The sequence below is a fragment of the Trichosurus vulpecula genome, chromosome 2, assembly GCF_011100635.1.
Source record: "Trichosurus vulpecula isolate mTriVul1 chromosome 2, mTriVul1.pri, whole genome shotgun sequence".
Taxonomy (NCBI): domain Eukaryota; kingdom Metazoa; phylum Chordata; class Mammalia; order Diprotodontia; family Phalangeridae; genus Trichosurus; species Trichosurus vulpecula.
In genome coordinates, this window is record NC_050574.1 from 349,989,703 (window position 1) to 350,013,085 (window position 23,383).

The window sequence follows — 23,383 nt, forward strand, 5'->3', positions numbered from 1 at the left end:
TCTCCCTCTGAATGGCCTAAAAATCCACTGGGGTAATTCTTCTAAGCTTGAGCAAGTCTCAAGGAATTTTCACTTGGATACATCTATGGGAACATAAAGTGGCCCTGTCAACTCTGAAGACAAATGACCAAAGAGTCATAGAGGTTTTGTAATTGTAGTTAACTCTAAAAATACTAGAGCTCACAGAGGTTATCACAACCATAGTTAACTGAAAAATAAAATTAAAAACCAAACCAAAGAGATAACATAGTCACAAGCAAAAAAAAACCTTTATTCCATTGAAGGAGGGAAACTAGATACATGTGCTGGGGCCTCCTCTAGTAGATCATCTTTAGTGTGGGCACATCTCAATACATACACTAGTAGTTACACAGTGAGCTGTAGCCCTGTCAATGAGGGGGAGCATCAACGATGAGGCAAATTTGATTCATGGGAGTGCTTCGTGACCAGGGCATGGGTACTGCATGTACTTTTCCAAGATCAGAGATCACCTGGTGTTGGTATGAAACATTCCTAGGATTTTGCTGTAGTTGAGTTCATCCAGAAGGTGAGCACAAAGTATTGCTGTTATGTCAAGCTCAGGGAACAGCTTGCTTGTTGGGTCTTGGCCTTTGAAAACAGGGTGACTCCTAGTAATAAGAAGAGAGGGGTTGGTCTTGACATGGGGATCCTGACAGTCCCAAGAATCTGTTCCTAACTATTCCATTTCACAGGTATATCTTCCTCCTGTGTAAGCATGGAACTTTTAGACTTTCTTATCAATTGGAACTGAGCCACAGTTTGTTTATAATAACCTAGTAATAGTGTCTTATATTATTATTTATTATACTGTTTATTTCATTTCCATGTATATATCAGCTACTTTCACATAGTATGTATTTAATAAATATTTATAGAATTGAAATGAATGGAATGCCTTATTTCCTCAAGCAGTCTATAAGATGTTTAAAAGAAGAGGCCATGGCAGGTGGAGTCAAGGTGGCAGAGAAAAGACAGGGATGCAACTGTATTCTCCTAAATTCCCCTCTGAACAACTTTAAATAACACTTCAAAACAAATTCTGGAGTGGCAGAACTTGGCAAAGGAGAAAGCAAAACAATTTTCCAGCCCAAGATAACTTAGAAGGTCAGAAGGAAAAATCTATCTTACCAGAGAGAGTGGAGCATAGGCTATGTTAGTGTAGGAGCAGGCCCTGGAGGTGACTGGATCATCAGCAGCAGCTGCTTTCAGAGCTCTCAGCCTACAGATGGTAAGGGAGTCAAAAAACTGGCCAGAAAGAGATTACATGGGTACCCTTTGCTGGAAATAAGTGTAGGACTCTGTTGCATTGTCCATACATAGATACTGCTGACAATCCTGGGTCATAGTCTCAGGGCAAAGAGGAACACTAGAGGAGCTTATGGCCCCAGTGGAACAGAAACACTGGCCACATTTCAAGGGCAAAAAAGAGTAGTTGTGGTCACTCACAGACCAGAGCACAGTTCATACCATCTTAGAAGAACTGAAAGCTTACAGAGCCCCCAAAACTAGATCTGAAAACAACTGCACAAAAAACCTGAAGCTTTGGATAGTGCCACCTCAACCCTGGGAGTAGAGCCCAACTTTAATATAAAGTTAAAAAAAGAAATAGGTTAGAAAATGAGCAAACAACAAAATATTGACCAGAGAAAGTTACTATGGTGAAGAAAAGATCAAAGCACAAAATTAGAAGAGAATAAAGTCAAAACTGCTACATCCAGAGCCTCAAGGGAAAATATGAATTGTTCTCAGGCCATTGAAAATCTAAAAAAGGATTTTTAAAAATCAAATAAAAGAGGTAGAGGAAATTTGGGAAAAGAAATGACAGTAGTACAATAAAATCATGAAAAAAGGAGTCAGCAGCTTGGTAAAGGAGGGAGGCATGAAAAAGATTGAAGAAAATAACACCTTAAAAAAACCCAATAGGACAATTGGTAAAAAGAGGCAAAAAAAAAGTCCAATGAAGAGAATAATGCCTGGAAAAGAAAAATTAGCTAAATGGAAAAAGATAAACAAAAATTCATTGAAGAGAAGAACTTAAAAAGTAGAGTTGGCCAAATGGAGAAGGAGGTACAAAATCTCACTGAAGAAAATAATTCCTTAAAACTTAGAATTGGGCAAGTGGAAGGTAATGACTTTATGAGACATCAAGAATCCATAAAACAATATCAAAAGAATGAAAAAATAGAAAAAAAATATGAAATCTCTCACTGGTAAAACAAGTGACCTGGAAAATAGATCAAAGAGAGATAATTAAAGAATTATTGCTCTTTCTGAAAGCCATGATCAAAAAAAGATCCTATACATCATCTTTTAAGAAATTATCAAGGAAAACTACCATGATATTCTAGAAATCAAGGGTAAAATAGAAATTGAAAGAATCCACTAATCCCTCCTGAAAGAGAAACTAAAATTCTCAAGAATATCATAGCCAAATTCCAGAGCTCCTAGGTGAAGGGAAAAATATTGCAAGTAGCCAGAAAGAAACAAATCAAGTATCATGGGGCCACAGTCAGGATAGCATAAGATTTAGCAGCTTCCACATTATAGGATTGGAGGGCTTGGAATATGAAATTCTGAAAAGTAAAGGAGCTAGGATTACAATCAAGAATTTCCTACCCAATGAAATTGAGCATCCAAAAAATGAAAAGACCAGAGCTGAACAGAAAATTTGACTTTCAAATACAAGACTCTAAAGAAGCAAAAAAAGTAAACAGGAAAGGGAAATCATAAGGGATTCGATAAGTTTAAATTCTTTACATTCCTACATGAGAAGATGATACTTGTAATTTGTAAGAACTTTCACATTATTAGGGTAATTAGAAGTATTCATAGAAGGCATGAATTTGAGTTGAATATGATGGGATAATTATTTAAAACAAATATAAGTAAGGGGTAAGAAAGAGGAATGCACTGGGAGAAAGGAGAAAAGAAGAGGTAGAATGGGGTAAGTTATCTCACAGAAAAGAGGTGTGAAAGAACTTTTACAACAGAAGAGAAGATGGGGGAGGCAGGCAAGAATGCTTGAACTTTACTCTTGTCAGAATTGGCTCGAAGAAGGAATAACACACACATTCGGTTGGGTATAGAAATATATCTTACCCTTCAGGATAGTAGGAAGGGAAGGGGATAATAAGGGATAAAAGAAGTGTGTATGAGGGAGCTGACAAAAAGGAGGGCTGATTGGTGGCTGTGATAGTCGGAAGCAAAACACTTTTGAGGAAGGACAGGGTGAAAGGAGAGAGAGTAGAATGAATGGGCAAAATAGGATAGTGGGAAATAAAATTAGCATTAATAATTGTGAAAAACATTTTACAGAAATTTTCTCTGATAAAGTTCTCATTTCTCAAATATACAGAGAACTGAGTCATATTTATAAAAATAAGAGCCATTCCCCAATTGATTAATGGTCAAAGGATTTGAAAGGCAGTTTTTAGATGAAATAATCAAAACTATCTATAGCCATATGAAAAATGCTCTAAATCACTATTGGTTAGAGAAATGTACATTAAAACAATTCCAACTCATACCTATTAGATTAACTAATATGACAGAAAAGGAAAATGACAAACATTGGAAGGGATGTGGGAAAGTGGGAACACTAATGTACTTTTGGTGTTATGAACTTATTCAACCATTCTGTAAAACAATTTGGAACTATGTCCAAAGGACTACAAAACCATGCATACCCTTTGACCCAGCAATACTAGATCTGTATCCCAAAGAAATTAAAAAAGAAAATGACCTATATATACAAAAATATTCATAGCATCTCTTTTCTGGTGTCAAGGAGTTCGAAATTGGGGGGCTGCCTATCAATTGAGGAATGGCTGAATAAGCTGTAGTATATGATTGTGGTGGAATACTATCATACAGTAAGAAATGGTGAGTGGAATGCTCTCAGAAAAAAACCTGGAAAGACTCACATGAACTGATGCAAAGTGAAATGAGCAGAAACAGGAGAGCATGTATATAGGGATAGCAATATTGTATTGTCAATGATTTAGCTATTTTCAATAATAACAATGATCTGGGGCAATTCTGAAGGATTCATGATGAAAAATGTTATCCATCCCCAGAGAAAGAACTGGTGGATTCTGAATACAAATCAAAGCCTACTTTTTAAAGCTTTCTTTATTTTTCTTGATTTTTTGCCTTTTAAAAAATAACATGGCTAACATGGATATATGTTTTTGTATGAGTGCACATGCATAACCTATATTACTTTGCTTGCCTTCTCAGTGAGGTGGAAGGTGAGGGAAGAAGGGAATTTGGAATTCACAATTTAAAAAAAATGTTAAAATTGTTTTTACATCTATTTGGGGAAAATAATTTATAAAAAGAAAGAAGAGATAATACCTAGTGGTTTAGACTTAATAAATATTTGTTGAATTGGTGATGAATGAATGAACTGGATACTAGTTCAACCTTCTCCAAAAGCCCTAATATTTTAATTCTTCAGATTAGTAGTTATCACCTTGGAAGGCCCAAAAATCTGATCCCTTAAGGAATCAGGTGGGGGGGGGGGATTCAATTCAATTTAATGTATGAGAGACAAAATAGAGGATAGAAAGCTAAACCTGGAGTCAGGAAAACCCAGGTCACTTTAATTCTCATGGCTGTGATCAAATTTCTAATAGTAAAAAATGCAGATAAATTGCTGATCATCATGTGTGATGAGAATTATTTCAATACTGAGAATTCTTTTACTGATGAAATCACAGGTCTGGCCATATTCAATTCCTTCCCTTCCCTCAATCCCAATACATAGTAAGCATGATAATAATAAACTCTTGGTAAAAAGACTAGTGTACTAGAGAAGATTGGTTGCCTCAGTGAGGGACCATGGGTAGCATCAGAAGTCTGGAACACAGGGCAAAAGCAAGTTTAGGAAAGAGGACCCATCAAAGACAGGACTGCTGTCTATTCCTTTCTCATCTTTAGTTTCTCTACCCTTATCTGGGATCTTCACCAGAGAACACAGAGCTTCCATGGAAGACAAGCTTTGGCTTAAATAAAATAAATATTCAAAGACAAATCACCAAGTCCAAATGGAGTGTTTATATTACTGAACAAATTCTTTCCCAGGGTGCATTTTTAAAAATTAAAGAAATAATCATGAAGGAAAATGAACATTATAATGCACTCAGAATGAAGTCAAATGTGATCATTGTCCTACAACTACTTGCAATCTGAAGGAATCACAGATTCATCAAATATTAGAACTAGAAGGCAGCCAACAGATCATTGTCTATTCTTCCCACCTGAAGATGAAGTAACAGATGTGAAATGACTTTAGAGAGATGACTATCTCTGGATATTTTGAATCCATGGTGGGGAACAACCAAAGATATATTTCTTTTCTTCTGAAAAAAAAAAAACAAACAAGGAAATCAATGTTCTGGACATTATCAACATGCTTCCTCTGCCTCCTCCCTCCATTCTTATGGCTTCTTTCTCTCATTCCTGAATTCTTCCCTAAACCTCCATTTTGAAAAAGGGTTCATACCAACCATCCTTCATTCTCCTGTCTTCTCCACCATGTATCTCACAGGTGCCTTAACCTTCTCACTCCCCCCACTTTTTTCTCATTTCTATTTTATGTAACATCTTCAACAATTAGTATGTAAGCACCTTGTGGCTAGGGATTGCTTTTCTTCTTTGCTTATTCCCAGCACTTGTCATGTGCCTGGTACATAGTAATTGCTTAATAAATGCTTGTCACCTTTCAGAGTCAGTGCTGCATAATGGATAGGGGACATTGGCTTTGGAGACAAGAAGATCTGGGTTCCAGTCCCACCACAGGCACTTAATAGTTGTGTGACCAAGTCACACAACTATCAGTTTCCTTAGCTATAAAATGGGAAAAATTATAGATATAACACTTCAAAGGGTTGTGTGAGGTTCAATTGAGCTAACGTATGTTAAAGTGCTTTACAAAACTCAAAGCATGATATAAATACCAGCTGTTATTACTTGTTCCTTAGGTCATTTACACGTACAAAGTTAGTTTAGGAACATAAAAATAGATCATTTCTAACTTCATTTACTCATAAAATTTTCATGTGGGCATATTAAATTTTAAAAAGGATTGTCTAGTCAGACAACTACAAAATTAATTTAATTTACTTTTGAATGTTTTTAATTTTTGTTACAAATGGAGCTGCAAGCTGCTGACCTTTAAGACATATGGCATCTCTTACTTTTTTCCAGTTTATGAAAAGGAGGCAAATTTTGAGAACAGAAGAAACCATCAACATTATAGTAAAACAAAGTCAGGCACCATATTTTTTCTGGACTTTGTGTCCTCTATTCTGTTAAGCAGATGTAGGGGTAATAATCATTTCCTGAAAAGGAGATGAAGGAGAAAAAGAAAAAAAAATCCCAAATTCATTGAATTTTTACAATATGGAACTTTGTCTAATCAGTGTAAATTGTGACCTCTCTTCATTAGTTGTTCCTGCTTTTCCTGATAGTTTTATTCCCCAAAGTCTACCAAAGGATTTTTAGCTTAGAATGTTGAACCTCACTCTTCACTACCTCATATAAACATATTGAGAAAAATACTTTGTATAAGATACCGTTTAGGGTCCTGAGAAGCATGCAGAGATAAAAAAGCCAGAGTCCCTATCTTCAAGGAGTTAATAATCAGATAGACAATATATTATGCACACAAACAAATATGATAAGAGAAGCACAGATAAGATGCTATGGAAGCTCATAGGAGAGAGGGAGTACCTCTCATTTAGGGCCTCTTTAACCTTGTTACTGAGAGAATCAACAGATTAAGTGCTAAACTTAGAATTAGGAAGACCTAGAATTTGAATACTGCTACTTTTATACACAGGCAATTCATTCAACCTCCTTTGGGCTTAGTTTCCTCATTCATATGATATTCATATAATAAAATTTGTTTAATATTACCTATGATAGGAATCTCACAGGAATGTTGTAAGGTTCAATTGAGTTCATTTGTGTCAAACCATTGGCCAGTGTTAAAATTATCAAATACATATCAGCTATTATTATTCCAAAAACATGGACAATAACAACCTATTCAAACTGCAAATAAATGTTTTAGAATAAATAGAATCTTCATTTTGCGATTTGAGCATATCCAGCCTCGGTGAAGACAAGATGGCTTTGTATGCCTCTCTTGCCCTGGACTTTTGTGATTCGAGAGCACAAGGATATAGTTATTTTCTTAAAAATCAAGGCAAATCTTTGAACCAAAGTAAATTTGGGGAAATACAGGCACTTATTAAAACTTGTTTCTTACCTTATCTTGCTGAAAGCTCAAAGTCAAGTGTAAACCTGGAATCTGGAATATGTAGTTAGTGGAAAATCTCTTAGCAAGCATAGCAAATACAGAACAAGCATTCTTTGCATACTTAGTAATGACATCCAAATGGGTTATTAACATGCCTGTGTTAATGAGTGCCTCAGAAGGATTCCTGGGCATAAGAAGTGTGGTGATGGAACCTAAAAGGCATTCATTTTTATTTCAGTGCTGATGCCCTGGAGCTTGGGGTGAGTTGGGGTGTTTATTTTTGAATCAGGTGGTGAACAGTACTGAAAGTTTCATGTACATATAGTTCAGTTTTTTCCTCCCACTTTTACTTTTGCTAATGCCATTCTCAAGCTTGGAATATTTCCCTTCCCTACCTTCTTGTTTCAATCTGTTGAAATCTTACTTATTTTTCAAGGTTCAGATCAAATTCTATATCCTTCATGATTCATAGGGATCTTGAACTGAACTCTTATGAACTCCTCATATAATAGTTTGTATTTTTCCCCCATATATGTATTATATGCTCCTTAAGAACTGTAGCTATGTTTAACTATCTTCAGTGTGAACACTATCGTTAAAACAATAGTAATGATGATAATTATAATAATAGATGACATTTTAATATCACTTTAAGATGTGCATACGTCATCTAATTTAATGCTACCTATAAACCCTGTGACGTAGGTGATATGATGTAGCAGCAAGTACCCTAGCATACCCAGGGTGGCCTGATAGTACAGGTTCTTAGATCTGCTTTTAAAGGAAAATGACTTTAAAGGGGTCAACAATCTTCTTTAAATACATTTGCTAGTTTAGGGGAAAAGTCAGCCCCTGAACGTCAGAGAAAATACAAGCAGAGAAATTAGCATAAAGACCAACAGACAGGGCCCTGACTGCCCGAATCAAAGCAATATTGCTATATACATTGCATACATCACTGGATGGAGAAGGCCTTTACATCTGAGCAGTCATAGGGGTCTGAATATTTGGCTACTCAGAGTCTGTCTCAGACAGGAAATCAAAAGATCCTTCTCATAAGTGAGCCCCCAAAGCAAAATACCAAATCAGAGTGTATATATGTGTGTATATATATATATATATATATATATATATATATATATATATATATATATATATATATATATGCTTAGAGCCAGAAGGCATCACAACTCTCATGATTCAGTGCCTAATCAACTTAGTACCAACAGGTGTGAAAGCCTTCCTACAAGCAAGCTTCCCCTAAGCAAGCTTCCCAACCCCAATAGGCTCTGTGACTCAGGATGTATCACAGCTGTGAGCTGGGCCAGAGCTCAAATCAGGTCACATAGGAGGAGGAAGATCTTCATATCCCATTAACATTACATACAATTTCCACCATTTTACACACAAGGAATTTGAGGTTTAGGGGAATTACGTGGGCCAAGAATCATTCAGCTAGTCTGAAACATAATTTGATCCCACATCTTCTTGACTCTAAGTTCATAGCTCTGTTCACAATACCATGCTAACTTCTCTTTATATCTATATTTCAAGGAATTTAACACAGTACTTTGGGCTGCATTAGACACATAATGTATTTGTAATGAATGAATGAATGAGAATAAGTGCACTGGTAGGGAGGGTACTTTATGTCCTTCCTTCTTCAATGAGTTAGATATCCAGCTCACAATTTTTCTCTCCCTCTCAACTCCTGCCATCATAATAGGGGACTTTTCATATTTATTCTCCCTCAAATACCCTAACCATTCAGTGTCTCAGCTTACCTTCCATGAGTTATTCCACCACTTCACTTTAGCCAAACATAAAAATGGTCATAGCCTTGATCTTGCCATCACCTACAAATGTACCATCTCTACTTTCAAGAATTCTTTATCTGTCCATAATTGATTGGCCTTTCACTTCTCCTTCTGTCTTTCCTTAGAAAACTCTACTCTTCATCTGCATTGTCACCTCCAATTCTCTCCTAGACCATCTCCCTGCATTAATCACTCTCTCTTCTTCTCCCCACCTTGACCCTTGGTGAATCAATTCAACTCTACCCTGTCCTCTTCTCCTCAATCCCTAGCCCCTTTATCATATTGCTAATTATGCTTAGTTAAGCCTCAGCCTTGGATCACTCCCACTTATTGTCAGTTTTGCTCCTATACACATGCTGCTGAATGAAGGTGGAGAAAATCATGCAACCATTCTGACTGGGTCCACTCTAAGTTGATGTTACACAACTTCAATTGGATCCTCACTGCTGCATGGCAAACCTACTATACCTCCCTGTCAACTTACCATCTTACTCTCCACAGTGGATTTTCCAAAACTTTTCAATCCCTTAAATCTCCCATGACTCCCCCTCCCCCATTCTCTCACTTAAGCATCTTGCCTCATATTTTACAGAAAAAAAAATTAATTGACATTCCCTCACTCTTGAACTCACTGTTCTTGTCCTTCCTCATCTCCTATCACTCAGATGCCTTCTACCAAATTTTGCTCCTTTACCCCATCTGACATGATAAAGTGCCCTCAATCCTTACCAAGGTTGGCTCCTCTACTTGTTCAAGTGATCCCACTGCATTGTCTCCTCCAACAGATTGTCCCCTCTGTGAGCCTTTCTCTTTTACTTATTTTTAATTTGTCCTTCTCTATTGGTTTTTTTCTTACTACCTACACACATGACCATATCTCCCCCAGCCTGAAAAATACAACTCTCCCTTGATTCTTCCATTTTTTTTTAAATGCAATTTATTTATTTAACATATTTGGTTTTCAGCATTGATTTTCACAACAGTTTGAATTACAAATTTTCTCCCCATTTCTACCCTCCCCCCCACTCCAAGATGGCTTATATTCTGGTTGCCCTGTTCCCCAGTCAGCCCTCCCCTCTATCACCCCCCTCCCCTCTCATCCCCTTTTCCCTTCCTTTCTTGTAGGGCAAGATAAATTTCTACGCCCCATTGCCTGTGTATCTTATTTTTTAGTTGCATACAAAAACTTTTTGTTTTTGAACATCTGATTTTAAAACTTTGAGTTCCAAATTCCCTTCCCTCTTCCCTTCCCACCCACCCTCCCTAAGAAGTTGAGCAATTCAACCTAGGCCACACATGAATTATTATGTATAACCCTTCCACAATACTCATGTTGTGAAAGGCTAACTACATTTTGCTCCTTCCCAACCCATCCCGCTTTATTGAATTTTCTCCCTTGACCCTGTCCCCTTTCCAAAGTGTTTGTTTTGATTACCTCCACCCCCATCTGCCCTCCACTCCATCATCCCCCCACCTTTTATTTTTTTTTTATCTTCCTCCCTCTTCTTTCCTGTGGGGTAAGATACCCAACTGAGTATGTATGGTATTCCCCCTCAGGCCAAATCTGATGAGAGCAAGGTTCACTCATTCCCCCCTCACCTGCCCTCTCCCCTCCTCCCATAGAACTGCTTCCTCTTGCCACCTTTATGGGAGATAATCCACCCCATTCTATCTCTCCCTATCTCCCTCTCTCAGTATGTTACTCTCTCATCCCTTAATTTCATTTTATTTCTTTTAGATATCTTCCCTTCATCTTCAACTCACCCTGTGTCTGCTCTCTCTCTTTTACATATATATATATATATATACACATATAAACACATATATATACACATACATACACATACATACATATACACATAGATACATACATACATACACATTCACTTATATATATACATAAACATATATATACATATATATATACATATATATATATACATATATATATATATACATGTATATATATATATATGTATATATATATATTTATATGCATATTCCCTTCAACTACCCTAATACTGAGGTCTCATGAATCATATTCATCATCTTTCCATGTAGGAATGTAAACAAAACAGTTCAACTTTAGTAAGTCCCTTGCAATTTCCGTTTCTTGATTACCTTTTCATGCTTCTCTTGATTCTTGTGTTTGAAAGTCAAATTTTCTATTCAGTTCTGGTCTTTTCACTGAGAAAGCTTGAAAGTCCTCTATTTTATTGAAACTCCATATTTTGCCTTGGAACATGATACTCAGTTTTGCTGGGTAGGTGATTCTAGGTTTTAATCCTAGCTCCATTGACCTCTGGAATATCGCATTCCAAGCCCTTCGATCTCTTAATGTAGAAGCTGCCAGATCTTGGGTTATTCTGATTGGGTTTCCACAATACTCAAATTGTTTCTTTCTGGCTGCTTGCAGTATTTTCTCCTTGATCTGGGAGCTCTGGAATTTGGCAACAATATTCCTAGGAGATTTCTTTTTGGGATCTATTTGAGGAGGCGATCGATGGATTCTTTCAATTTCTATTTTGCCCTGTGGCTCTAGAATATCAGGGCAGTTCTCCTTGATAATTTCCTGAAAGATGGTATCTAGGCTCTTTTTTTGATCATGGCTTTCAGGTAGTCCAATAATTTTTAAATTATCTCTCCTGGATCTATTTTCCAGGTCAGTGGTTTTTCCAAGGAGATATTTCACATTGTCTTCCACTTTTTCATTCCTCTGGTTCTGTTTTATAATATCCTGATTTCTCATAAAGTCACTAGCTTCCACTTGCTCCAATCTAATTTTTAAAGTAGTATTTTCTTTAGTGGTCTTTTGGACCTCCTTTTCCATTTGGCTAATTCTGCCTTTCAAGACATTCTTCTCCTCATTGGCTTTTTGGAGCTCTTTTGCCATTTGAGTTAGTCTATTTTTTAAGGTGTTGTTTTCTTCAGTGTATTTTTCAGTATTTTTTTGGGTCTCCTTTAGCATGTCATTGACTTGTTTTTCATGGTTTTCTCGCATCCTTCTTATTTCTCTTCCCAATTTTTCCTCTACTTCTCTAACTTGCTTTTCCAAATCCTTTTTGAGTTCTTCTATGGCCTGGGGCCAGTTCATGTTTTTCTTGGAGGCTTTGGTTGTAGGCTCTATGACTTTGTTGTCTTCTTTAGGCTGTATGTTTTGGTCTTCTTTGTCACCAAAGAAAGAATCCAAAGTCTGAGACTGAATCTGGGCGCGTTTTCGCGTCCTGGCCATATTCCCAACCAACTAACTTGACCCTTGAGTTTTTCAGTGGGGTATGACTGCTTGTAGATTACAGAGTTCTATGTTCTACGTTTGGGGGGGAGGTGCCAGCTCTGTCAGAGCCGCACTCCTCCTTCCCCAAGGACCCCCAGTCCAGACTGGGCTTAGATCTTCAGCAGGCTGTTGCACTCCTGCTCTGATCCACCACTTAATTCCCCCCACCAGGTGGGCCTGGAGCCGGAAGTAACAACAGCTGTAGCTGCCCCACCTCCGCTGCCCCTGTGGCTGGAAGCCGAACTGCGAACTCCTTCCACTCCCGCAGCTTTTCCCACTAACCTTCTCCGCAGTCTTTGGTGTTTGTGGGTCGAGGGGTCTGGTAACTGCCGCAACTCACATATTCAGAGCGCTAGGGCCCCCTCTGCCCGGCTTCTGGTCTGGATCGTCCATGCCGCTCAGGCTGGGCTCTGCTCCACTCCGTTCCCAGCTCCCAGCTCCGTGTGGGATAGACCTCACCCAGAGACCATCCGGGCTGTCCTGGGCTGGAGCCCTGCTTCCCTCTGCTGTTCTGTGGGTTCTGCCGTTCTAGAATTGGTTCAGAGCCATTTTTATAGGTTTTTGGAGGGACTCGGGTACGGAGCTCACTCTAGTCCGTGCTTACCATCCTCCATCTTGGCTCCGCCCCCTGATTCTTCCATTTTTGATAACTATCATCTGATTTCTCTTTTTCCTCTTGAGCTAAACCCCTTGAAAAGGCTGTCCATAATAGATGCTTCCAGTTTCTTTCTTCTTGCTTTCTTCTTAACCCCTTATCATCTGGCTTTTGAATTTATCACTCCCCAAAACTGTTCTATCCAAACTTACTAAAAATATCATGTTTGACAAATCCAATGACTTTTTATCCAATTTTATCTTCCTTGATCTCTCCACAGCTTTTGACAAAGTTGATCACTCTCTCTTTTTGATGCTCTCTTCTCTTTAGACTTTCAGGACACTGCTGGGCCATCACCAGTTGTCTTGATTTATGTCTTCCCGCTGGACTCAGATGACTCTTGAGAAGAGAGTAAGGCTGATGACTTTGCATAGCTCTGCCTCACTGAAATCCAATTCACCCACAAGTTAAGGCATCACTCTCATGATGGCATTAGTCTTCTTTGAGAAGGAAGGATGAACAACAAACAAGACACTACTCGGCTCTGGTTCTCCTTCTACATATCTGACCATTCCTTTTCTGTCTCTTTTGCTAGATCCTCTTCCATATCATGCCCTCTAACCATAGGTGTCCCACAGGGTTCTGTTCTGGGCTGTCTTTGCTTCTCCTTCTATACTACTTTATGATCTCATCAGCTCCCATGGACTTAATTACCATCTCTATACTGATGATCTCAAATTTACCTATTCTGCCCCAAATGTCTGTTGACCTGCCAATCTCAAATTTCCAACTATCATTCAGACACTTCAAACTGGGTGTCCAGTAGACATCTTAAGCTCAATATGTCTAAAAAGGCACTCAGCATTTCCCCTAAAACCTTCCCTCTCCTACCATCCGTATATAGGGCAAAACTATCCTCTCAGTCCCTCAGGCTTACAACCTAGGAATCATCCTGGATTCCTCACTATTTGTCTCCCCCCAGATCCAGTTCATTGCCAAGGTCAATCAATTTCACCTTTGCAACCTCTCTTGTATACTCCCCCTTCTCTCTTCTGTCACTGTCACCACTCTAGTGCAGGTGCTCCACCTCACACCTGGATAACTGCAATAGCCTGCTGGTGGATCTGCTCCAACTCTCTCCTCACTTCAACCTATCCTCCATTCAGCCACCAAAATTATTTTCCTTGAGTGCAGGTCCGATCATGTCTTGATCTTATTCAATAAACTTCAATGGCTCCCTATTGCCTCCAGAATAAAACATAAAATGTTCTGCTTGGCCCTCAAAGTGTTTCATAAGCTACCTTCCTCCTACCTTTCCAGTATTCTTATACCTTACTTCCTGGCATGTACTCTTCAATCCAGTGACACTGGCCCCCCTAACTGTTCCATGAGCAAGACATTGCATCTCTCAGCTCCAGGCATTTTCTCTAGCTGTTTCTTGTTCCTGAAACACTTTCCCTTCTCTGTTCTACCTCTTGATCTTCTTAGCTTCCTTTAAATCCTAACTAAAATCTCACATCCACAGGAAGCCTTCCCCAAACTCTCTTTATTCCAGAGCCTTACTTCTGTTAGTTATCTTTCATTTATCCTGTAGGTACACACACAGATACACACACATATGCATATGTGTACACATATATAAATGTGCATACACAGATACACACGTAGACACACACAGATATTATATATCTACATCTATATATACTACATCTATATATACAACCACCCTTCCACATATATATGTAATTTGATTGCATGTTGTCTCCCCCATTAGATTGTAAGCTCCTTGAAAGCAGGGTTTGCCTTTTGCCTCTCTCTCTCTCTCTCTCTCTCTCTCAATCTCTGGTGTTTATCACAGTGCCTGGCACATGGTAGGTGCTTAATAAATATTGATATGGATAAATAAATTTGATTGAATTTGTATCATCACCAAGTAGTGGTCTAAAGGATTAAAAAAGTTACACATTTCCCTTGCTTCTTGTCTATTTCTATCCATTTTTATCTCACTTTCAGAATTAAAAATATTTACCCAATCATCCCTGAAAAATTGATATTTTAACATTTTATAATGTTAAAATTTGTAAAACGTATTTTAATAACTGTGAGCAAGTCTAAATGATCTCTAAGTATGTTGTGCAGTGAAAAAGATAATGAGGAGTTAGGTTCAAATCCTAAATCTGACATTTATTACCTCTGTGACCTTCAGCAAGTTACTTAACCTTCTTTAGCCTCAGTTCCTCATCTAGAAAAATGAGAGGGCTGGACTAAGTGGACTATGAGGTGCCCTGAATCTCTCTATTTTGGAACATATTATGAATATAAAAGAATGATAATTACACTATCAGAGATTCATAGGTGATAAGGATGGTCAAGTGTTGTCCAACTCTATTGAGTTCAGAATAAGAATTGAAATGGACTTAAACTTAAAAAGTAGTAGTATTCAAATAAAAAGCAATTGATTTTCATTCATTCAATAAGTGTTTATTTTTTAATTAATTAAGTTTTAGTTTTTAACATAAACCTCCACAAGATTTTGAGTTCCAAATGTTCTCCCCATCTCTACCCTTATCCCACCACAAGACAGCATGCATTCTGATTCCCCTTCCCCCAATCTGCCCTCCCTTCTACAAACCCCCTCATCCCTTTCCCTTCCATTTTCCTGTAGGGCAAGATAGATTTCTATATCCCATTGCCTGTATATCTTATCTCCCAGTTGCAGGTAAAAACAATTTTTAACATTCATTTTTAAAACTTTGAGTTCTACATTCTCTCCCTCCCTCTTCATCCACCCTCATTGAGAAGGCAAGCAATTTGATATAGGTTATACATGTGTACTCATGCAAAACACTTAAATAACAGTCATGTTGTGTATTTCCCTCCGTCCTATCCTGCCCCCCCATTTATTCTATTTTCTTCTTTGACCCTGTCTCTTTTCAAAAGTGTTTGCTTCTAATTACCATTTCTCCTCCCTTCTATCATCCCTGCCCTGTCTTATCCCCTTTCCCCCCGCTACTTTCCTGTAGGGTATGATAGATTTTCATACCCAATTGAATGTGTATGTTATTCCCTCCTTAAGCCAAATCTGATGACAATAAGTGTCACTCATTCCCTCTCATCTCTCCCCTTTTTCATTTTAAAAGCTTTTCTTGGCTATTTTATGTGAGATAATTTACTCCATTTTACCTCTCCCTTTCTCCTTCTCCAAGTACATTCCTCTTTCACTCCTTAATTTTTTTTTAGATATCATCACTTCATATTCAACTCACCCTGTGCCCTGTGCCCTCTGTATATATATTTAGGTATTTGTATACATATGTATGCATGTATGTATATATGTATGTACATTCTCTCCAACTACCCTAGCACTGAGAAAGGTCTCATGGGTTACAAATATCATCTTTCCATGTGGGAATGTAAACAGTTCAACTTCAGTAAGTCCCTTATGATTTCTCTTTCCTGCTTACTTTTTCATACTTCTCTCAAGTTTTGTATTTTAAGGTCAAATTTTCTATTCAGCTCTGGTCTTTTCATCAAGAATGCTTGAAAGGCCTCTATTTCACTGAATATACATTCCCCTCCTCCCTGAAGTAGCATACTTACTTTTGCTGGGTAGGTGATTCTTGGTTTTAATCCTAGCTCCCTTGACCTCTGGAATATCATATTCTAAGCAATATGATCCCTTAATGTAGAAGTTGCTAAAAATTGTGTTATCCTGGTTGTGTTTCTACAATACATGAATTGTTTCTTGCAATAATGCTTGGAATATTTTGTCCTTGACCTGGGAACTCTGGAATTTGGCTACTATAGCCCTAGGAGTTTCCCTTTTGGGATCTCTTTCAGGAGGTGATTAGTGGATTCTTTCAATTTTATTTTCCCATCTGGTTCTAGAATATCAGGGCAGTTTTCCTTGATAATTTATTGAAAGATGATATCTAGGCTCTTTTTTTGATCATGGCCTTCAGGTAGTCCAATAATTTTTAAATTATCTCTCCTGGATCTATTATCCAGGTCAGTGGTTTTTCCAATGAGATATTTCACACTGTCTTCTATTTTTTCATTCTTTTGGTTTTGTTTTATGATTTCTTGATTTCTCATAAAGTCATTAGCTTCCATTTGCTCCATTCTAATTTTTAAGGAATTATTTTCTTCAATGAGCTTTTGAATCTCCTTTCCATTTGGCCAATTCTGCTTTTTAAGGCATTCTTCTCCTCATTGGCTTTTTGGAGGTCTTTTGCCACTTGGGTTAGTCTATTTTTTAAGATGTTATTTTCTGTAGCATTTTTTGGGTCTCCTTTAGCAAACTGTTGACTCATTTTTAATGATTTTCTTGAATCATTCTCATTTCTCTTCCCAATTTTTCCTCTACTTCTCTTACTTGATTTTCAAAATCCTTTTTGAGCTCTTCCATGGCCTGAGACCAATTCATATTTTTCTTGGAGGCTTTGGATGTAGGAGTTTTGACTTTGTTGTGTTCTTTTGGTTGTATGTTTTGATCTTCCTTGTCACCAGAGTACGATTCTAAAGTCTGACTTTTTTTGCCTGCTATTTGCTCATTTTCCCCATCCAATCACTTCACTTTTTAGCTCTTTGTTAAGGTAGGCCTCTGCTTCCAGAATGGAGTGTGTACTGTTCCAAGGTTCAGGGACTTTTGCACCTGTTTTCAGAGATACTTCTAGGAACCTGTAAGTTTTCAGTTCTTTCAAGGTTTTATGATCAAAGGACAAGTGTTTACTCCTCTCCTGGCCTGTGTTCTGAGCTGTGAGTGACCACAAGTACTCTTTTCAGCCTTGGAACTATAAGGAAGATTCCCTCTCTACCACTATCTCCACAAGCTCTGCCACACCAGCATTCCTCCTTACCTCAGGACTGCTATCCAGGACTGTGACCCAGATCCAAGTAGGGCAAAGCAAGAGAATCCTGCCTTGGTGCCAGCAAAGAGATCCCTGCAATCCCCCTCTGATCAGCCACTTGATCCCCCCACTGTCTGTGGGTCAAGAGCTCCAGAAGCTGCCTTCACTGCTACCTCACTGGGCCCGGCTGGATCTCATTCCTCTCTCATCCAGGTCCAGACAGACGTTTCCTACTGACTTTCTAAGTTGTCTTTGGCATTTGTGGGTTGAAAAGTATGGAAACTGGGGCCGGCTAGGTGGCACAGTGAATAGAGCACTGGCCCTGGAGTCAGGAGGACCTGAGTTCAAATCCAGTCTCAGACAATTGACACACTTACTAGCTGTGTGACCTTGGGCAAGTCACAACCCCAATTGCTCTGCCTTCCTCCCTCAAAAAGAAAAAAAGAAAAGAAAAAAAATAAAAAAGGAGAGAAGTATGTAAATTGTCACAGCTGCCAGTTCTTCAGTCCCCTGATGCCTGCTCCAGGTTTTTTGGGACCTATCTGTTCTGTGGAGCCAGTGTTGGTCTACATTCCTCTTCCAGGCTGGTGCCATAGACCTTTCCTGTTGACCTTACAGGTTGTCTTGGGCTAGAAATTTGTTTCACTCTGTCATTTTGTGGATTCTGCTGCTCTGGAATTTGTTCAGAGTCATTTTTACAGGTATTTAGAGGGGTTTGGGGAAGAGCTCAAGCAAGTCCCTGCTTTTATTCTGCCATCTTCAACAAGTGTTTATTAAGACTCTGCTGTTAGGACCCTTGTGCTGTACCAAGTGCTAGAGATTTTTTTTTCCCTTTGGGGGAGGAAGGTATTGGGGGTTGGGCAAATTTGTAATCTCGTTGTTATAGAGAACTACTCATGAGGAAACTCTCTCTGCCAATGCAGACTGACAACTGCTCTAAAGACACATTCGGTTCCAAGAGCAATCTGTTATTGACCTAATATAGAATTAGTCAATACTGTTGCTATTATAGGACAGTAATCTGGGCTCAGAATTAACTGAGTTGTGTTTTATTTGAAAAAAAAATTCTCCAGAATGTTCAACATGACAAAAATTAATCTTTTCAACAATTTGCTTCCAGAGGTGTTATATGGCCATGCATCATGATATACAATGATCTCTGAAAATCAATTTTCTGTGAAACACAGAACATCCAAAGCAATTAAGCTGGCCACCTAACCTTTAACCAACTATAACTTGCATACAAGAAGTCAGTCAACAAACAGTTATTAAGGCCCTACTATATGCCAGGCACTGTACTAAGTTCTAGGAATACAAAGAAAGGCAAAAGACAGTCTCCGCTCTCAAGAAGCTCACAATTTAATATGTAAGAGACTGGAAGGGAAAGGACTATGGAGGACAAATATGATAGGAAAAAAAGGATAAATCAGTCATGTAGCAAGAGTGAAAAGGGACAGAGGGACAGCCTGAGTGCTGCATTAGTACCCTTGAAATATCTTTTAAAAACATACAACAAACCTCCATTCATTAGGTAGTTTTTTTATGGAGAATTCATCTCAAATAGATGAAGATCATGCAGGATAAGGAATGAATGGGTGCTGCTTGTACTGGTGGAAGCCACATAGAGAAGATCATGACTTATTTAGGTATTAAAGTAACAATAATAGCAGTTGATATTTAAATATTATTTTAACTTAGAAAAACACTTTACAAATATTCTCATTGAGTTCTCATAATAGCTGCAAAAGGAAAATATAATTCCCATTTGAAAGATGATGTTATTGAGGTACAGAGAGGTCAAGTGTCTTGCCCAAGATCACAGATTTAGTAAGTTAAAAAGTCCAGTTTTTTAACTCCAAATACAGATCTAAATGTTTTGATCAGAAGCCCAAATTTGTTTCATTGTCTTTTAGTTTTACTTTGTTTCAAATTTACAAACCTCAAGAGATTAATGTGAAGGATTTCTGCAAAGAACAGCTTTCATTTTCATATATCAGAGGTATATAGAGAAATTTGACGTTTTTCATTTGGAGGGAAAAATAATTTTCATGAAAACATGATGATAAGCAATATCATAATTTTATTAAGAAAGCCTATCAAGAAGGGGTACAGAAGGAGGTGTTAGTGCTATATTAATTACTGATAACAGTAATAGCTTATGGTACATCTCATGATGAATACTAATGAGGTTTGAATTATAAACAGAAACATAAATTAGATTTTGAAGGACCATTTATTTTTCAAATGATCAAAAAGCTTTTGAAAGCCATACTTAATAAATAAAGATATTTATCTTGGAGAGTCCAAAAGTCCCTAAACAAGACATAGCTGTTCAGTAATGTTTCTCTGGAAAGTAGTTGCTTGAGGATCAGGTTGCTTATCAGTTGAGCACTCCTTTTAGTGAAGTATTCACAAATATATTATCTGTCTATCTATCTTCTATCTATCTTTCTGACTATCTATCTATCTATCTATCTATCTATCTATCTATCTATCTATCATCTATCTAATGCTGACCTGCATTAGATCCTTAACCAGTGAAATCACAAGCCAATCATTTTCCCTATCCTTTTGTGGCAGGCCCTGTGCTAGGTAATGGGGATGCAAAGACGAAAAACAAAGAGGAAGAAAGAGAAGGAGGAAGGAAAGAAGAAAGGAGTGAAAGTATGGGAAGGAGGGAGGAAGGAAGAAACAATCTCTCTCCTCTTGAGGAATTTACCTCCTATTAGTTACAGAAAGCTTTAGAAGGGACATAGCAATACCTAATTGATAATCAATTTATGAGATTTCATATATCATCTTTTTATGTACTGTGTGAAGTAAACCCTGCATTTAACTAATTCTATGTTTTTAAAGGAACAGATTTGAAAGGACATTTTTTGTTATTCTAAGTTTTCAATGTCTGTGAATTACTTCTAAATAAAATATATACATATATGCATATATATGTATATAGGTATGTGTATGTATGTATGTATGTATCTATAATCTCAAAACCAGAGACTTCCTGTTTTCCTATATTTTCTCTCCATGATTATTCACTATCCTTTTTCTCTAGACCAACTCAGTTCCTTAGGGTGAAATCCAAAGTGTATTGAGACCAGTTTTACACTTCATGAAACATTCGTATATCTTAGTTTTACTTTACATGGCTTGTAAATTTGTGTACAAATTTGCATACAACTGGCTAGGTAAAACAAAAAACACAAAATAGCAAACAACTCTACAATTTTAAAGTCTATAGTTTTTGAAATGATTCTTGTTGAATCTTCCTTCTATATAGGTTATTCTCCATAATAGCTTTCTGGAAAGGTTTACACTATTTCTCCTAGTGTAGTACAGAAGAATATTTCAATGTAAATTCAAACTGGTTTTATTTAGCACAAGTCCCCAAATCCTCAATGAAATCAGAGTTCCATGGTTCTCCACTGTTTTTCACAACCAAACCCAGTCATAGTCATTGGAAGATTTGGCAGACATCATTACCTCACTAACACATCATCCAGTTTTCCTTCCTGCTCATTACACAAGTTATATTAAACACTGCTTGTTCTGATACCAGGCCCTAGGGTATCTAATTAACTTCACTCTGAGCTACAGCTGTTTCATGCTAACTGGCTTCTCCATCCTCACTTGCATTTTAAAAAACTTATTTTTCCAAAAAATGTATGTCATTATGCTGCCCTTTGCCCTTTGGTCATTGCTTTGTCCTTAATAGTCTGTCAGGAGGAACCTTATCAAAAGGCTTTTTGAAAAATCCAGGCAGATTATATCCACTGGGCCACTTATCTCATATGCTGTTATCTTACTTAAAGAGGCACAAAAAAGAAACCTTTAACAGATTAGAGACACACTTTTCCCTCATAGAGTTGTTGCTTTGACTCTATTGGGAAAACTTGGCCAATTGGCTTACTGTTCTGCCCTTAATTAAATTCTCAATTGACTTCCTCAGGACTTGAAATTAGGTTTATTGGCTTGTGATTCCTAGATTCTCCTATGGGAGTATCTCTATTTTGATGATAAGCACTGTATTAATGGCAATTTTTAGGCAGAGGGACTGCACGCTTGAGTTCAAGCTTATATCACACATTCTCTGGGACCCAGGATCTAGGTCTCTTAATTACTGAATGCAGAGAAAGTGGAACTAAAGTATACTCTTTCTTCACCAGAATGATCCCCACTTCCATACCTTCAGGTAACAAAGCCTATCCTACCTACCTTTATTGTGGTGGTCAGGTAAGATGATTTGTATTAACAAATTTTGTAAACAGCAAATGTAAGGTTTGAGAGGAGAAGGGAGAACAAGGAGAGAAGAAAAGAAAATCATGCGCTAAAGGGCTGTAGTCAGAGTCAGCAGGACAGTTGTAGAGTTGTAAAGAATAGGAGGCATAGTAGTGTTGGGCTTAGAATAAAGAAGATTTGAGTTTAAATCCTGTTTCAAATAATTTTTGTGTGACCCTGGGCAAGTCACTTAACCTCTTGCAGTCTCAGTTTTCTCACCTCTTAAATGGGGAAGTTAATAATGGCAACAAATCTCACAGGGCTATAGTGAGGATCAAGTGAAATCTAGACTCTGGCCCTAGAAGATGTCTGGTAGCTCCATCCTCAGGGTTTCTAAAGCTAGCTGGAATCTAATCAGGGATACATTGCATCCCCTATGTCCCTCCCCCTGGAAAAAAGATATTCCCACTGATTCTTAGCATGCCACAAGTATGATACCTTGTTTTAAGTTGTATTTCAGTGTTCTTGTATACTGGTGAGATTTGAATTTACCATGAATTCAGATACTTTTATTCATTATCTCTTTGAAGGCAGAAAAGAAAACAATTGAAGAAGAATGACAATATGTTTCTGCATGAAAGGAAAGACGAGCCTGCATTAAGGGCTTTGATGCCCAGACATGCTGTTGCTACCTCCTTCTAGTGTTGATGTGAGTCATTTCTTCAAACTCAAGGGAGCTTCTGTACTCCAGGACCATATGTGGCTCAGATCGACTTTGTAGGTAGCTCTCAAGCACAAGCCCCATACCTGTAATCCAGGTAGTAACAAAGGAATTTCGCCAGCAATCAGTGGGGTTGTTAGGGTTGGTGAATGACCACTCAGGTGCTTTTTAACTCCAAGAATGTTGCCAGAGGCATTAGTAAATTGTTGCTTTAATTAAAAATAGATGTATCTTTTCATAATAGCATCTTAATCTCAGAGAGGACTTCACAGACTGAGGCCAGTCTTATTTTCTATAAAGAAATTATAATTTGTGAATTCGATGTTATGTTACTACCAACTAAGGGAGGGAGCATGGTATAGTGGATAAAGTTAGGGAGACCTGGGTTCAAATCCCTTTTTTAGTACCATAGTTGAGGAAGCATAGACGAAGTTTTAATTTCTCTCAGCTTTGGATTCTTCACTAGTAAAATGAGGGGTTTGGAAGACCAGCTGAGGTGGAAGAGTCAGAGGAAGATGTACAACCCACTTTCCCTCTCAATTACTCCACTTAAGATCTAAAAGATGCACCAGATAGAGTAGTAATTGGGAATTCTAAAGCAATCATATATCTAGCAC

General features: G+C 37.8%; 1 long non-coding RNA gene across 1 annotated transcript; it reads right to left on the reverse strand.

Annotated features, from left to right (window-relative positions):
* Positions 1-250: 250 nt before the first annotated feature.
* Positions 251-7,358, reverse strand: LOC118835844. The gene is made up of 3 exons (XR_005009525.1): positions 7,298-7,358; positions 5,283-5,384; positions 251-629 (listed from the first exon to the last, which is right to left on the reverse strand). It is a non-coding gene; the product is annotated as an uncharacterized LOC118835844 (long non-coding RNA).
* Between the last annotated feature and the right edge of the window lie 16,025 nt (positions 7,359-23,383).